This window comes from Telopea speciosissima, chromosome 10, assembly GCF_018873765.1.
Source record: "Telopea speciosissima isolate NSW1024214 ecotype Mountain lineage chromosome 10, Tspe_v1, whole genome shotgun sequence".
NCBI classification, from domain to species: Eukaryota; Viridiplantae; Streptophyta; class Magnoliopsida; order Proteales; family Proteaceae; genus Telopea; species Telopea speciosissima.
Window position 1 is genome coordinate 17,742,359 of NC_057925.1, and position 17,361 is coordinate 17,759,719.

A 17,361-nucleotide genomic window follows, 5' to 3' on the forward strand; every position below is an offset into this window, starting at 1 on the left:
ATCTATGTAGTAGCGAAAATATTTTACCATTGTGGAAAGGCTTATATAACAGCGGTAAAAAAATAAAACTACCATTGATATAAACCTCTACCTTGCTGTCGCTGAATCACCTTTCTTGTAGTGAAAAATAAATAAAACCAGTGATATGCATCAATGGCTCAACATTTATTGTATCAATAACCACTGTATTTTCTATGTGTGTGTTTTTTTGTTGGTGACTTGTATCAACCTAGCTAAGTGTGTCATCCGCCAAATTAGTGAATGTTTGATTATTAGGGATCATGGAAATATACACAATAATTATGATGACAATAGCTTAATTTTATTCAGTGATTGGTTGGTTTATTGGTAGTTAATTGGAACAAGTTTAAAACAAATGGTTCACATTTGTATTCCTTTTGTTGTACCATGGGCAGCATATTTAGAGATTAAATGAGACCCACCAGATAGGACTAATTTTAAGATTATATGTTACACATGTTATACCTTGTACCCAAAAAGGACTAATTTAAGATCATATATTGTTAATAGGTACTTTACGGTTCTTCGGATGGGATCCCATCCGACCTATATTGGTCCAATTGAGAGGCATTGACTTCTAAAGGTAAGAATGTCCTATGAGTGTATCGAAATGGAAATATGTATACTTAATGTGGTTTCTAAGGACTTAACATGAATTGAAGTAACTATAGGAGTAACATGGACACTAGTGATAGTCCACATAACAGTAATAGGACTATCAGTTAAATAATTTTGTGTCAAAACAACAACTTTATCTAATTTTTAAAATATACTCTAGTCAGAATATGAAGCTCTAAACATGAGAAATGAATATAACAAGTTATCTTTCGAATGGAAAAAGAATTGGGTTAATAGAATTCTGAACAAGGGAGATGTGGAGGTTTGAGCAAGCGAAGGTCTGAAAAGTGGTCAGGCAGGATCTTGAGACAAGAACCTATCAACTGGTTCATGGTGGCAGTCGACCAGATGCCACAGTTAGAACTTTCCAAGAACAGAGTGGCAACTGCCGGTTTCTCAACCGGTCGACTGGATCCATCCAGACAAAGTGGCAGTCGCCTGGTATCGACCAGATGACCTTGCATTGCACCTGTTGCGTCAAGAAATCGTCGAGCGGTCCTGCGAGTGCCGTCACCTGCAAGTGGACTAAAGGGGTCAATCAGAGAGAACCGGTGTGGTCCCGGCCTAGGGCTCTCCGATGCCAAAGTTAGATCTCCTGGCGCAAACAGATGAATAGTGATTATTCAGTATGAGTTTTGATGTCCCCTATGGGGTTGTGTACCTTTGCCTTTTATAGTAGCATATGGCGGTGTGGAGAGTCCCCGTTTGATTGACGATTGTGCCGTTGAGTGGATAGAGGCCCTGGGTAGCGGGGCTCTATCACGATTGCCATCTCCGCGGGAGGAGTGTGTCTGGTGGCATCGGGATCCTTGGTGGATAGATATCCGCGTGTGGTGATAACGTCCTTGGTGCTTGAATCCGTCTGGATGACGTGACCTCTAAGGGTCTAGAGTCCTGGTAGTGACATGAGTCTTAGCGATACGATCGGGGTCGTAGATGGGTGGCCCCCACCTCAGGTGCCCATGATGCTGCGCCTGGGTGAGGCCGCGCCTAGGTGAGGCCGTGAGGAGGCCGCGCCTGGGTGAGGCCGCGCCTGGGTGAGGCTGTGAGGAGGCCGCGCCTGGGTGAGGCCGCGCCCCGGATGTGTGGCCGCGCCCGAGTAGTGGCCGCCCCCGAATGGTGCTGGGACTCCGGTTCGTTCCCCTTGGCTATGGGGCGGGTCGTCTATGACACGTGGCGGTCGTTGATTGGCCCTGTGAATATTGGATGTATCATTTGCCCCCCACTCTCTTGGGATAGGATGTCCAAGAGAGTAGGTGTCTTTGCATAGTGAGGGGTCCGCTGCGAATAAACTTTCCTGTGGGGTTTGCCCGTAAATCCACTAATGAGGTAGGAGAGGTTGGGGGTTCAAACCTTACCTCCTACACTTTTTCTTTTTGTTTTTTGTGGGTATATGTTCCTTCCTCTCCCTTCTTCTTTCACTTCTCATTTCTCTTTCTTACTTTTTGTCTCCCCTTTTGTTCTCCTTTAATTCCCCCTTTTTGTCTTTTATCCTCTTTTTGGTGCCCACCATGTGCTTGTTTTTGGGTCACCTCCACTAGTATCCACTTTGCTTGATTTTGGGTCCTTGTGTTTGGGTTGTGTTCTCTTGGTGCCCTTGGCCCTGCTTCAGTCGGGGTTGGATCTTCAGAGGAGCGTTCCCCCGGATCGCCTTCTTCTGTGGGTACTCCGCCCTCTATACCCTCCCCTAGTGATCTTGGTGGACGAGTGGGACCTTCTAGTGTCTCCGGTCCCCGTAGGGATCGTCGACCCTGCGGGCGGCATCCTCAGCTGCCGGTCCTGGCTGATAGGTTAGGCCCTGTTGCTAGCGTCTTGTCACCCTCTGACTTGGTTTCCTTCTGTGAGGAGTTTCATATTCCCGCCGAGGTCATGTTGCGCGCTCCTGGGCCTAGCGAGTATGCCTTCTCTCATCGTGCGGGGGAGATCTGCCTCTACCGTTCATTTTTCCTCCAGGGCCTTCGCCTTCCTATCCCTCGCTTTGTCGAGTTGGTGTTAGAGCATTGGCACCTCACCCCTGGGCAGGTGTTGCCCAACTCTTGGAGGGTGATCTTGGGTTTCTATGTCTTCTTCGCCGCTTTGGGCGGCGCCTTGTTCCCCTATTCTCCCACTTTTATCTGTTGAAGAAGGGGAACCATGGATGTTATCACTTTGCTCGCCGCGTGCTCAAGGGGCCCTATGCCTCTGTGGAGCTTCTCACGGGGATCACTAGCAACGTGAAGTATTGGAGGGATCGCTTCTTTTTTGCCACGGTCCCCCGATGCCCACTACGGACCGTTAGGGAAGTTATTGACCTTAAGAGGGTCAATCGGGGCTTGAGCTGAGTGATTTTGAGGGTGACTCCCTCAAGCTGTGCCTGGGTCGCGATCCGTTCCACGTCCAGGAGTTGGACTCGGAGGCCTTCCTGTCTCTCTGGAAGCTGAGTCCTGGTAAGAGCGCTGTCTTTTGTACTTGATTGGCATGTTGGTATTTGAATGTATGTGTCATCTGATTGGTCGGTCGATCTATGCAGTGGATACGCGTTCGGACTTGAGGGCGCTGTGGGTGTGGCGCTTAGGGTGTAGTTGTGGTGGAGAGCGCTCCGGTGTTAGAGGTGGAGGCTGCCCTGCTGAGGGGGGTGCTGCTGCGCGTCCTCCTGAGGCGGACATGATGTCTTTAGCTGGGTCGGAGGTGACCCACCACTCTGTGATCCCTTGACCTTACGGTCGTCCCGATCCTGTAGACGTCTCAACCTTTTTCCTTTTTTTTTTTTTTTGAACTTGAGTTGTAACTACTATGACTTTTCTATGTGATCGCTTTTGCTTTTCTTTGATTACCTTGTCTCTTGGTGATTGTTTGCGCGTTGATGCTCTCTGACCCTTGATAGTCCTCGGATTTTGGTAGTGACGTCGTGCCTTGGTGATCCTCTGACCTTGGGGGTTAACGCCTTAGGCGTAGAGCCTCAGCGGTGGCATGGCGCCTTAGGCATGAAGCCTCAGTGTTGGCATGTTGCCTTAGGCTTGACGCCTCGGTGTTGGCATGTCACCTTAGGCATGAAGCCTCAATGTTGGCATGTCGCCTTAGGCATAAAGCCTCAGTGTTGGCATGTTGCCTTAGGCATAAAGCCTCAATGTTGGCATATCGCCTTAGGCATGAAGCCTCAGTGTTGGCATATCGCCTTAGGCATAAAGCCTCAATGTTGGCATGTTGCCTTAGGCATAAAGCCTCAATATTGGCATGTCGCCTTAGGCACGAAGCCTCAGTGTTGGCATATCGCCTTAGGCATAAAGCCTCAATATTGGCATGTCGCCTTAGGCACGAAGCCTCAGTGTTGGCATATCGCCTTAGGCACGAAGCCTCAGTGTTGGCATATCGCCTTAGGCATGAAGCCTCAGTGTTGGCATATCGCCTTAGGCATAAAGCCTCAGTGTTGGCATGTTGCCTTAGGCATAAAGCCTCAGTGTTGGCATCTCGCCTTAGGCATAAAGCCTCAGTGTTGGCATATCGCCTTAGGCATAAAGCCTCAATATTGGCATGTCGCCTTAGGCACGAAGCCTCAATGTTGGCATATCGCCTTAGGCATGAAGCCTCAGTGTTGGAATATCGCCTTAGGCATGAAGCCTCAGTGTTGGCATATCGCCATAGGCACGAAGCCTCAGTGTTGGCATATCGCCTTAGGCATGAAGCCTCAGTGTTGGCATATCGCCATAGGCACGAAGCCTCCGTATTGGCATATCGCCTTAGGCATGAAGCCTCAGTTGAGTAGTAGAAGAAGCCGAGTATTCCCAAATTTTTTTCAATTCATCTTTGAAACTGTAATGCCATCTACTGCTACCGTTGGTGGTGCCAAACTCTGCTGTTGTTACTTCTGCTGATAGTACTTCTTCAAGTATAGTGAGTTCCAGGTACGGTCTACCTTCTTGCCCCCTGGAGTCTTCAAGCGGTAAGTCCCTGGGCGTATCTGGGAGACTATGTAGGGTCCTTCCCGATTGGGTAATGACTTCCCATATACGTGGCTGCGATACACTTGCCCTCCGTAGTACTAAATCTCCCTGGTGGAATAGCCTTTCCTTGACCCTGGCGTTATAGTACCAGGGCAAGACGTTCTGGTAGGCGAAGTTCCTTAGTAGTGCTCTTTCGCGGACTTCATCTATAAAGTCTAGGTTCGCCCGCATGATCCGTCGACATAAGTGCGTTCATTGAAGTGCGAGAACCCTATGGGACATAGCGCAGGACCTCTCAGGCGCCAATGCTTGATGCCATATGCTAGGCGGAATGGGCTCTCTCTGTGGGCGTCCGCATCTGTAGTTCGGTATGCCCACAGGACGCTTGGTAGCTCTTCTACCCACTTGCCTTTGGCTCCTTCTAGCCTTTTCTTGACTCCTTCCGAGTGGCGTTCATTGGTGACCTCCACGACCATTGGCTGTGGGTATGCTACCGACCACAGCCGATAGTCGATGTTGTAGCGGTGATGAATGCTTGGAATTTAGGGTTGTTGAATTGTTTTCCATTGTGCGAGACGAGGATCCGTGGTACCCGAACCGTAGATGACGTCATCGCGGACGAACTTCTCCATCTCTGTCTCTGTTATCTTGGCCAAGGGTTTAGCTTCAACCCACTTGGTGAAGTAGTCGATCGCGACGACCGGTACTACGTTTCCTGGTGCTGCGATGAAGTTGCCTAAGATGTCTAGTCCCCACATGGCAAAAGGTATGGGGTTGAGGATTGATGTCGGCTTGGTGGCGGGTAGATGGGGTCGGGCGAACAAGCGACATTGCTCGCACTTCTTGGCATATTGGATGGCCTCCTCTTGCATTCGTGGCCAGATAGTCCCGGCGGAGGATTTTGTAGGCTAGGGCTCGTCCCCCATGTGGCTTCCACATATCCCCTCATGGACTTCGGCTAGGGCGTACTCGCCCCCTTGGGTCCTAGGCACCGGAGTAGTGGTCTTTGTTGCCCCGTTTGTACGATGCCCGTCTAGGACGGTGTACTTTGCAGCTCTCATCTTGATCTTCATTGCTTCGGCCTTGTCTTCTGGTAAGACATCGTTCTGGAGGTAGTTGAGTAGAGGGTCCATCCAGCTAGGTCCCTCCGTGATCTCGTTAACCTGCTTTTCCTTATACGTTGGCTCATGCAGGATCTCCACATAGACTGCGCTAGCCAAATTTCGGAGTTCCTCATTGGCTAGCCTGGATAGGGCATCAGCGGCGGCGTTCTCCTCCCTGGGAACTCGAACCATCTCAAACTTCTCGAAACCCTCGATTAATGCTTGAGCGCGTGCTAGGTATGATGCCATCCTCTCATCTTTTGCCTCATACTCTCCATTCACCTGATTCACCACGAGCTGGGAGTCGCTCCGGGTGGATAGGTGTGTGACTTGGATGGCTTTGGCCACCCGGAGTCCGACTAGTAATGCCTCGTACTCTGCTTCATTATTGGATGCTTGGAAGGTGAACCGAAGAGCATATTGGATACGAAACCCCTCGGGGCTGGTTAATATGAGCCCGGCGCCGCTTCTGCCGCATTGCTCGACCCGTCCACGAACATGTCCCATGATCCGTGATCCTTCTCTTCGGGCTCCCCTGTTTGTGACTCGATCTCAGACTGGGTACATTCTGCAATGAAATCTGCAAGAGCCTGGCCTTTGATGGCTGTCCTTGGTTGGAACTTGATGTCATGCTCACTTAACTCCACCGCCCATGCTATCAATCGTCCGGAGACGTCCGGCTTGTGCAATATCTTCTTCAAGGGTAGGTCTGTGAGGACTGTGATGGTATGGGCTTGGAAGTATGGTCGTAGCTTCCTGGCTGCCATTACCAATGCATAGGCTACCTTCTTGATCCTAGTGTACCTGGTCTCTGCATCGATCAGGACATGGCTGACGTAGTAGATGGGCCTCTGGACTTTGTCTTCTTCTTTCAGCAGTACTGCGCTGATCGTGATAGGGGTGGCGGCCAGGTAGAGCTGCAACTCTTCGTTAGGTTCCGGTCGCCCAAGCAGGGGTGGGCTCTCTAGGTACTCCTTCAATTCTCCGAACGCCTTTTGGCACTCTTCCGTCCATGTGAAGTCCTTAGGGCTTCGGAGGTTCTTCAATGTTTTGAAGAATGGTAAGCACTTATCACCTGATCGTGACACGAACCTGGAAAGGGCGGCGACCCTTCCATTCAACCTCTGCACTTCCCTGACCGTTCGAGGAGGTGCCATCTCTTGGATGGCCTTGATCTTGGATGGGTTAGCTTCTATTCCACGGACTGAGACCATGAACCCCAGGAATTTTCCTGATGTTACCCCGAAGGCGCACTTTGCAGGGTTTAGCTTCATCTGGTTCCTCCTCAGTACTGTGAATGCTTCCTCTAGGTCGGTCAGGTGTTGGTTGGTGTGGACGCTTTTTACGAGCATGTCATCCACATATACCTCCATGTTGCGCCCGATCTGCTCCTCGAACATCTTGTTGACCATTCTCTGGTAGGTGGCCCCTGCATTCTTTAACCCGAACGGCATGACGTTGTAGCAGTAGTTCTCTTTGTCAGTCCGGAATGCGGTGTAAGACTCGTCCTCCTCATACATGAGGATCTGGTTGTATCCGGAGTAGGCGTCCATGAAACTCAGCATCTCATGGCCGGCGGTGGCGTCGATCAGTAGGTCGATCCGGGGCAGTGGATACTCATCTTTTGGGCATGCCTTGTTCAAGTCGGTGTAGTCGACACACATCCTCCACTTCCCACTTGGCTTTGGTACCATGACCACGTTGGCGAGCCAGGTTGGGAACTTCTCCTTTCTGATGAACCCTGATCGGCTTAACTTCTCGACCTCCTCCTTGATTGCTGCTTGTCGGTCGAGGGCGAGTTACGCCGCTTCTGCTGAACGGGCTTCCTGGTTGGGTCGACATGTAGTCGGTGTTCCACTATGGAACGTGGTATTCCTGGCATGTCGGAGGTCGACCATGCGAAGACATCCATGTTCGCTTGGAGGAGGTGTCCAAGCCCTTCTTCTCGTTCCTTGCTTAGCTGAGCCGACTGAACGACCTTGGAGGGGTCATCCTGGCTGAGGGGCCATGGGATGAGGTCTTCCACTGGCCTTCCCCTTCTCTCTGGGTTCATCTCTCTGGTCACGATCATGCTCTCTAGGCGAGTGCCATTCCACGTGTGTTGCCATTATTCTTTTTCATGAAGGTGGCGTAGCACTCCCTTGCTTTCTTCTCGATCTCCTCGGACTTCGCCTACCCCATTCTCGGTGGGGAACTTCATCTTCGGTGAAGTGGTGATATGACTCCTCTAAGGGCTGTCGTGTGATGGTCGCCCTAAGAGGCCGTTGAAGGACACCACGGACTTGACTACCATGAAATTTACCATGATGGTTACTTGTTGAGGGTGTACCCGAAGGTGACGGGTAGCTCTATGGTACCTCCGATGGAGGCGGTGGCACCGAGAATCCATGCGGATAAGTGGGCTCGGTTTGAGCTGGTCGTCCCCGAACTCGAACTGTCGATAGGCGTCCAAGGAGAGTACGCCAACAGACGCCCTGTGTCTATCAGTACCTGTGTGCAGGTCGATTGGCTACCTCCACTGTACTACCAAGGCATCTTCATGCGGGAAGTTTAGTCCTTCCAGGTCTTCATCCGAGAAGGAGATCACCGCCTCGATCTTGGCTATCTTGCTAGGCTTCTCTCGCCACTCCCACGAACCTGGCATGAGCTTTAGCTTTTCTCGGTGGACTCTTGCCCTGGTCCTCCAAGTATGGTGAGGATAGGAGGTCCCTTGGTGCCACTAGGTTCTCGTGGCATCTCTCCGCTCTTCCGGGCGGTCTCTCTCTCGATCTGTTCTTCTTTCTTCTCGTCTCGGCTCCACTCTGTCTCCGTCGCGACCTCTATCTCCTTGGCCGAGCGGTTGTCACGTCTCCCCTTCACATACTTGTTCAAGCTTCCTGCTTTTACCAGTTGTTCTATCTCTCTCTTCAATTGATAGCACTCCTCTGTGTCGTGCCCATTCTCTTTGTGGAAGAGACAATATTTGTTAGGGTTTCGCTTCTCGGCGCCGCTAGCATGGGTCGTGGCCAATGGAGTAGGTCACGGTCCTGGATCCGCATGAGTATCCGGGACTGGTGGTGTTGATGGTGTGAACTCGGGGGTGCTTGCCCTCTCGCTTCTCTCGGGCGGTCGGTCCTCCTAGATGGGCGGTCGCTCTTCTCTTGTCGGCGCTCTGTCCTCGACCTCTTACCCTCTTTGCGGTCATCAGGTGCTGGCCTCTTGTTGTCCTGTGGCTTGGCCTCGATTATTTTTGTTCTAGCTTGTAGTACCTCGGCCATATTTGCAAACTCGTTGCACCGCTCCAGGAGCTCTTTCATAGTCCTGGTCTCATGACGTGCCGGTCCTTGATCAAGTCCAGGTCCCTAATACCTCCTGCTAGGGCTGCATCGTGTCTCGGTCATCCAAGTCTCGAACCTCCGGGGACTCCTTGGTGAACCGGTAACGTATTCCCCGAGAGATTCCCCAGGGTTACGTACCACGTTTAGTAGATTGACGGTGGTCTTCTTCGCTTTGCTTTGGAAACGGGTGACGAATCGTTCACATAGCTCGCAAACGAGCATATAGATCTCGGTCGTAGCACGGAGAACCATGATGTGGCTGCTCCCTTAAGGGACGCAGGAATGCCCGACGGATACCACGTCCGACCCCCATACAGGCGTCATCATGCCATTAAAGTAGTTGATGTGGTCATTAGGGTCGGTGGTACCACTGTAGAGTTCAAAGGTGGGTAGTCGAAACACGGAAGGTAGTGTGGTGACATGATCTCTGCCGAGAAGGGGTGTTGTCTAGGTATGGAATGTGTCTCGCCTTTGGTTTGCTTCTTCAACCCTTCCGACTTCTCATCCGGTCGCGGAGTCTTTGATCGAGCTCCTCGTCCCCGTGTCTGCCCCCACGCTGGCCGGACGTTCACGCGACCTCGTTCACGCTCTCTCTGGATGTCCCCTCCCACCTTGAGTGTTGGTAGGATGGGGAATGGTCACGCCGTGATGAATCCTGTCGTGAAGGTGAGGGGCTTTCTTCTCTGTAGGTCCGGCCGTCGTGGTATGTGACTTTCTTCCGGTCGTCCGTCGAACACGAGACCTCCGGCCGATCTCTGCGGGCTAGACACCTCGCCCTGGGTGTTGGCGTCCTCCACGTTACGACCGTGGTGAGAGGTCTCTTGTTCTCTGGGATCTTGGGAAGGCTCCCCATGCGGAGTGGGGGTTGCTGTCGCGCAAGTCTCTCGATCTCGCGCCCGGGAGATGATCTCCTAGGGTTTGGCTCTTGTTGAGGTATGGACTCCACCCTTGCTGCTGGTGAAGTCCTCCGACGGTGAGATGTCGCACGCTGCGTCAGGTATTCTCGAAAGAGTCGTTGTTCACCGAGGATCTGTCGTTGCAGGTCGTTGATCTGACCCACAGTGGCTGGAGCGTTGGGGTTAGGTGTCACCTCCACCACCACATCGTTGGCCTCGTCATTGTTCGGCTCGGCGATCACGAACTGGTCATTAAGGGGGATCTCCTCCTCCAGAGGGACATGGTCCTGGTCTTTGGCTCTGCGGCGAGAGCCCTCTGGGGGTGGTGATCCATTCCCTTGCTCCGTTGTTGGTGGTGGCAGTCTTCCTTCGTGCCATTGAATGAGTATGGAAGCGAGCTAGTAGCTGTAATGGCTAGCGTCGTTCCCACAGACGGCGCCAATCTGTTGCGTCAAGAAATCGTCGAGCGGTCCTGCGAGTGCCGTCACCTGCAAGTGGACTAAAGGGGTCAATCAGAGAGAACCGGTGTGGTCCCAGCCTAGGGCTCTCCGATGCCAAAGTTAGATCTCCTGGCGCAAACAGATGAATAGTGATTATTCAGTATGAGTTTTGATGTCCCCTATGGGGTTGTGTACCTTGCCTTTTATAGTAGCATATGGCGGTGTGGAGAGTCCCCGTTTGATTGACGATTGTGCCGTTGAGTGGATAGAGGCCCTGGGTAAGGGGCTCTATCTCGATTGGCCATCTCCCGCGGGAGGAGTGTCTGGTGGCATCGGGATCCTTGGTGGATAGATATCCGCGTGTGGTGATAACGTCCTTGGTGCTTGAATCCGTCTGGATGACGTGACCTCTAAGGGTCTAGAGTCCTGGTAGTGACATGAGTCTTAGCGATACGATCGGGGTCGTAGATGGGTGGCCCCCACCTCAGGTGCCCATGATGCTGCGCCTGGGTGAGGCCGCGCCTAGGTGAGGCTGTGAGGAGGCCACGCCTGGGTGAGGCCGCGCCTGGGTGAGGCTGTGAGGAGGCCGCGCCCTGGTGAGGAGGCCGCGCCTGGGTGAGGCCGCGCCCCGGATGTGTGGCCGCGCCCGAGTAGTGGCCGCCCCCGAATGGTGCTGGGACTCCGGTTCGTTCCCCTTGGCTATGGGGCGGGTCGTCTATGACACGTGGCGGTCGTTGATTGGCCCTATGAATATTGGATGTATCATTAGGCTCTACGCCTAAGGCGTTAACCCCCAAGGTCAGAGGATCACCAAGGCACGACGTCACTACCAAAATCCGAGGACTATCAAGGGTCAGAGAGCATCAACGCGCAAACAATCACCAAGAGACAAGGTAATCAAAGAAAAGCAAAAGCGATCACATAGAAAAGTCATAGTAGTTACAACTCAAGTTCAAAAAAAAAAAAAAAAGGAAAAAGGTTGAGGCGTCTACAGGATCGGGACGACAGTAAGGTCAAGGGATCACGAGTGGTGGGTCACCTCCGGCCCGGCTAAAGACATCATGTCCGCCTCGGGAGGACGCGCAGCGATGCCCCCTCGAGCGAGGCAGCCTCCACCTCTAACACTGGAGCGCTCTCCACCACGGCTACACCGGAGCGCCACACCCACAGGCGCCTCTGAAGTCCGAACGCGTATCCTTTGCATAGATCGACCGACCAATCGGATGACACATACATTCAAATACCAACATGCCAATCAAGTACAAAAGACGGCGCTCTTACCGGGACTCGACTTCCAGAGAGACGGGAAGGCCTCCGAGTCCAACTCCTGGACGTGGAACGGATCGCGACCCAGGCACGGCAGAGGGAGTCACCCTCAAAATCACTCGGCTCAAGCCCCGATTGACCCTCTTAAGGTCAATAACTTCCCTAACGGTCCGTAGTGGGCATCGGGGACCGTGGCAAAAAAGAAGCGATCCCTCCAATCCTTCACGTTGCTAGTGATCCCCGTGAGAAGCTCCACAGAGGCATAGGGCCCCTTGAGCACGCGGCGAGCAAAGTGATAACATCCATGGTTCCCCTTCTTCAACGAGATAAAAGTGGGAGAACAGGGGAACAGGGTGCACGCCCAGCGGGCGAAGAAGACATAGAAACCCAAGATCACCCTCCAAGAGTTGGGCAACACTGCCAGGGGTGAGTGCCAATGCTCTAACACCAACTCGACAAAGCGAGGGATAGGAAGGCGAAGGCCCTGGAGGAAAAATGAACAGTAGAGGCAGATCTCCCCGCACGATGAGAGAAGGCATACTCGCTAGGCCCAGGAGCGCGCAACATGACCTCGGCGGGAATATGAAACTCCTCACGAAGGAAACCAAGTCGAGGGTGACAAGACGCTAGCAACGAGGCCTAACCTATCGGCGGGACCGGTGAGGATGCCGCCCTGAGAGGGTCGACGATCCCACGGGACCGGAGACACTAGAAGGTCCCACTCGTCCACCAGTATCACTAGGGGGGTATAGAGGGCGGAGTACCCACTGAAGAAGGCGATCCGGGAACGCTCCTTTGAAGATCCAACCCGATCAAGCGGGGCCAAGGGCACCAAGAGAACACAACCCAAACACAAGGACCCAAAATCAAGCAAAGTGGATACTAGTGGAGGTGACCCAAAAACAAGCACATGGTGGGCACCAAAAGAGGATAAAAGACAAAAAGGGGGAATTAAAGGAGAACAAAAGGGGAGACAAAAAGTAAGAAAGAGAAATGAGAAGTGAAAGAAGAAGGGAGAGGAAGGAACATATACCCACAAAAAACAAAAAGAAAAAGTGTAGGAGGTAAGGTTTGAACCCCCAACCTCTCCTACCTCATTAGTGGATTTACGGGCAAACCCCACAGAAAGTTTATTCGCACGGACCCCTCACTATGCAAAGACACCTACTCTCTTGGACATCCTATCCCAAGAGAGTGGGGGCAAATGATACATCCAATATTCACAGGCCAATCAACGCACCGCCACGTGTCATAGACGACCCGCCCCATAGCCAAGGGGGAACGAACGGAGTCCCAAGACCATTCGGGGCGGCCACTACTCGGCGCGGCCACACATCCGGGCGCGGCCTCACCAGCGCGGCCTCCTCACCGGGCGCGGCCTCCTCACACCTCACCCGCGCGGCCTCACCCAAGCGCTGCCTCCTCAAGGCCTCACCTAGCGCGGCCTCACCCGAGCGCGCATCATGGGCACTGAGGTGGGGGCCACCCATCTACGACCCCGATCGTATCGCTAAGACTCATGTCACTACCGGACTCTAGACCCTTAGAGGTCACGTCATCCAGGCACGGATTCAAGCACCAAGGACGTTATCACCACACGCGGATATCTATCCACCGAGGATCCTGATGCCACCAGGACACTCCCTCCCGCGGGGAGATGGCCAATCAGGATAGAGCCCCGTTACCCAGGGCCTCTATCCACTCAATGGTACAATCGTCAATCAAACGGGGACTCTCCACACAGCCATATGCTACTATAAAAGGCAAAGATACACAACCCCATAGGGGACATCAAAACTCATACTGAATAATCACTATTCATCTGTTTGCGCCAGGAGATCTAACTTTGGCATCGGAGAGCCCTAGGCCGGGACCACACCGGTTCTCTCTGATTGACCCCTTTAGTCCACTTGCAGGTGACGGCACTCGCAGGACCGCTCGACGATTTCTTGACGCAACAGCACCAGTGCCTCACCCGATCAGTCAGATTATCGAGGCAGTCGACCAGTTGGATGTTAATTAGACATGGACTTAGGGTTTTAAGTGAAATGAGGGCCCATTTCCCCATTTCTAAAAATAGAAAAGAGAGAGGAGAGAGGAGAAGAATAAGGGAAAGAGAAGAAGAGACGAAGGAAGTGATTCATACATAAAGGGGATAGGAGAATCGGGACTTGGAGCTTCAAATCCAAGGGGAAGGTGGACCATAGGGATTGAAGGACAAGCTCCAAACAAGGGTTTTAGCACCTAAGAGTTAGGTTTTTCTCCTTAAGTTGGTTTCATTTAGTTCCTTTACTAATTTTAGGGAAATGTTAGAGTAGAAATGAAAGAAAATAGGAAAGGAAAAAAAAAGAAAAACAAGCGAAGAGAGAAGAAAAGGGAAAAATGGAACATTAGATTGAAGGGAAACCTAATTTATGGTTGTGGACGTGTTTAGGTTGTTTTGATGGCGAGACTGCTCAACCAACAGGTCATTGAGGATAGTATGGAGACTCAAGGGAGTGGAACTCTGTCATATTGCCGATGTTTTATGAAATTTCATATTTTAGCATGTTTTCAAGAATGAAATGTATGATTATGTTTTAGTATATGATTATGGTTTAATGGAATGAAATGCATGGTTTATAACATGTTTTGTGATTTGAATGAGATGACATGAAATGCATGAATTTATGGGCAGTGTATGAATAATGACAGATATGCAGAATAAGTCTAAGATGCAATGAAAGAAAGTGAAAGGAGCTGAAACTGAAGATCCATCAATGTCCACCCCATCAGTATGTGAGGGATTGTATGGGTTCTATCAATGCCCACCCAATAAAAGGGTCTAGGAGGGATAGTATGGGCTAAAAGTGGAAGCAACGAAAGAAAGGGAAGGAAGGGTATAGAATCAAGGAATGGAATGAAAACAATGAAGACAAAACCTTGTGATTGTCATTCTTTTTCAATAGGGGGTTAGGTATTGGATGAGGTACACAGAGGCTAGGACATGATCCTCCCTAGTGTTCTTGATATAGGCCACACCCACACCCATGTGGCTGACCCTAACCAACTATTTACTCAAATGGACCATAGTCATACTCTTTGAAGATACAAAAGACTTTAATAAAGAATGACCCAAGTCCATCTTAAGTCTTATACAAGTGGAGCCCATGCAACTAGGACTCATGCCATTAATCAACAACACTAGCTTGCAGCAAACAGTTTTGGGTCAACTTCTCAATGACACCTATTCCAATTGTGAAGGAATTAGACTATAAGCCTTATATGTATGGAAAGGTCTAGAAGTCTACTTTCTAACAAAAACAAAAACAAAAATAAAAAATGGTGCTTGATTTACTATTTTCCACAAAGAGTTATGACCATTTTGGTAAAGTGTGTAAAAAATTATGTCTATTTTACCGAGATTGTGCAAATCTGCCTTCTACTCGGGTTCATTCACTTAGTTGAGTGTGACACCCATCTCTCTCCTGATCCATTTGTTCATGCTAAAGATTATGAATATAAGATTTCATTGTGGTTCAAGCTAAAAAACCCCCCGATATAAACAGGTGTTAACCTGAGACTAAAAAACCAAAATAAACCAAAACTGTACTAGACCAAAACTCCTTATTGGTTTAGTTTTGGTCTCACTTATTCCCAGACCAAAACCGATTCAACACGATCGAAACAGGGCCAACCGACCGTTTGACCGTCCTACCTATCTATATCTATACATGATGTTGTCCCTTATTTTGGTTTTTTCAATTAAAAAAACAATAGATAATATACAGTGCTTTTTTTATTCTGTTAATTGAATTAATTTTTAGTCTAGCTCTCTCTCTCTCTCTCTCTGTCACACCCCCATCCCTAGATTAGGGTATTGTGACAGAAATACCCCTGTATTCCACACTAAACTAAAGGATCGACACTTTGTTGTGTCATGTACGCCACCCGATTTCTCATTCAAAAAATAAGAAAGAAAACAAAGTTATAGCGGAATTTAGTAAAGATAATAAATCCAACTATTAAGATTTCTAAATGATTATATATATATATATATATAAGTAACAATTTATTCCAATATTTCAAGTTGTCATCACGTTTATCAAGTACTAAATAAATACCAAGTATTAGGAAAGATATTACTGTAACAAAAGTTATTGATTATATTCATCCTCAAAACATAAAGCAAAGTAAAGTTCAAGCCACTGGGACTCTAGCCTGAACTACTGTGCATCATGAGCACACTCATCACAAAGGTAATCAGGTCCCTACTTCACCTCTGGCTGGGCACCCCAAGCCTCATAGTCCTCACCATAATGATACTCCGGGTCAACCTCAGTTGGATCCGCTACTCCTGTGTCCATATCTAAAAACAAAGATTCTGGAGAGATGAGCTTCCACAAGCCCAGTGAGTGATTAAACCATACACAATCATACAATAAAGAATACATTATCAATGCATGGTAAAGTATGATCATCACATATGATGCATGGATGCTTTTGTTCATTTTTCCTCTAACAACGAGATTCTAAGTTGGGTCAAGTACTACAATAACACAGGTAGCATCGTAGGCAACAACGCCATAAATCGGATGACATTCCGACCATGTCAAACCCATGTTATAATGGAAACCTGCGAGACCGGACCCCCTCACCGGGTTGTCCTCAAGCCCTTGATACAAAACCCGTCCTAGTATCCAGCCCGATACACGGTCGGTGCCTGAACTTCATGGTGGGCTACCTCAAAATACGATCGAGACCTATGGGTTTGCCCGACACCTAAACCCTTGTCGTTAAGGGTCGTAGTACTGGGTGAATTATATTCTATCCAGCAAACAACTATTGAAATGAATATTTATATATACACACAGATGCGGGTATAGCCTAGAGGTCGAGTCCATAGTGCCTTACTCGGAGGGCCAACTATCCTCTCATCCCTCTAGCTTACATCCACACAAAGTAAGAACACGGTGGGTGTGATACCGATATACCGATCGATCGGTCACCATTCGAATCCGATCCATCGATTACACATCACACAGATTTCCATATTTATAGCACTCTCCTCACCATACTCTCATCGTAATCCCAAGCTTGGCACGTACTCACGGCACTTGGGTTACATCACATGTTCATACACGATCCACATTCCATTTTCATACATAGTATCATTCAATCATGATTTTATTTCATTATTCTTCACATTAGTCAATAAAGATAGGAATGTAAAGTAACATGCAAAGCATAGTATCATACACATCCACATGCATAACTAGTTTGATGCCTAATGAGAAACACGCCATAAAATAGTTCAAGTGTTCAATCCACCCACAAAAGTTGACGCGTAGGTAAACTTAGCTCCTGTGTAATGCACGCCCCTTTCGTACGCGTACATTAGCTGAACATGCCAATATACAGCTACACAATAGGTGAGAAGGTGTTTGGTTGAAGTCCCAGAGTTGGAACTCCAAAACAGCACCAAAATACTCTAGGCGGATGATGCTCTGTATCCTAGGCGGCTTATGACATCAGCCGCCTATTGTATCGTTCGCCTAGTATTGCAGAATCTTGGCCTAAGCTCGAGCCTACCTTTGGTCTGAGGCCAAGGGGTCTTTAGGGTCAATGTGGGGGTGTCAAATGCTTCCAGTATGGCTATCAAATCAATAGGTTTGATCGCATTAGGATCAACAAGGTAAGGATTGATTCCTTACATCCAATTCCCCAAAAATTGAAGGTCTACAAAGGATTTCATGGTGGTTTGGCCATGGAATGGATAGACAGCAGGTAACGGTCATAAA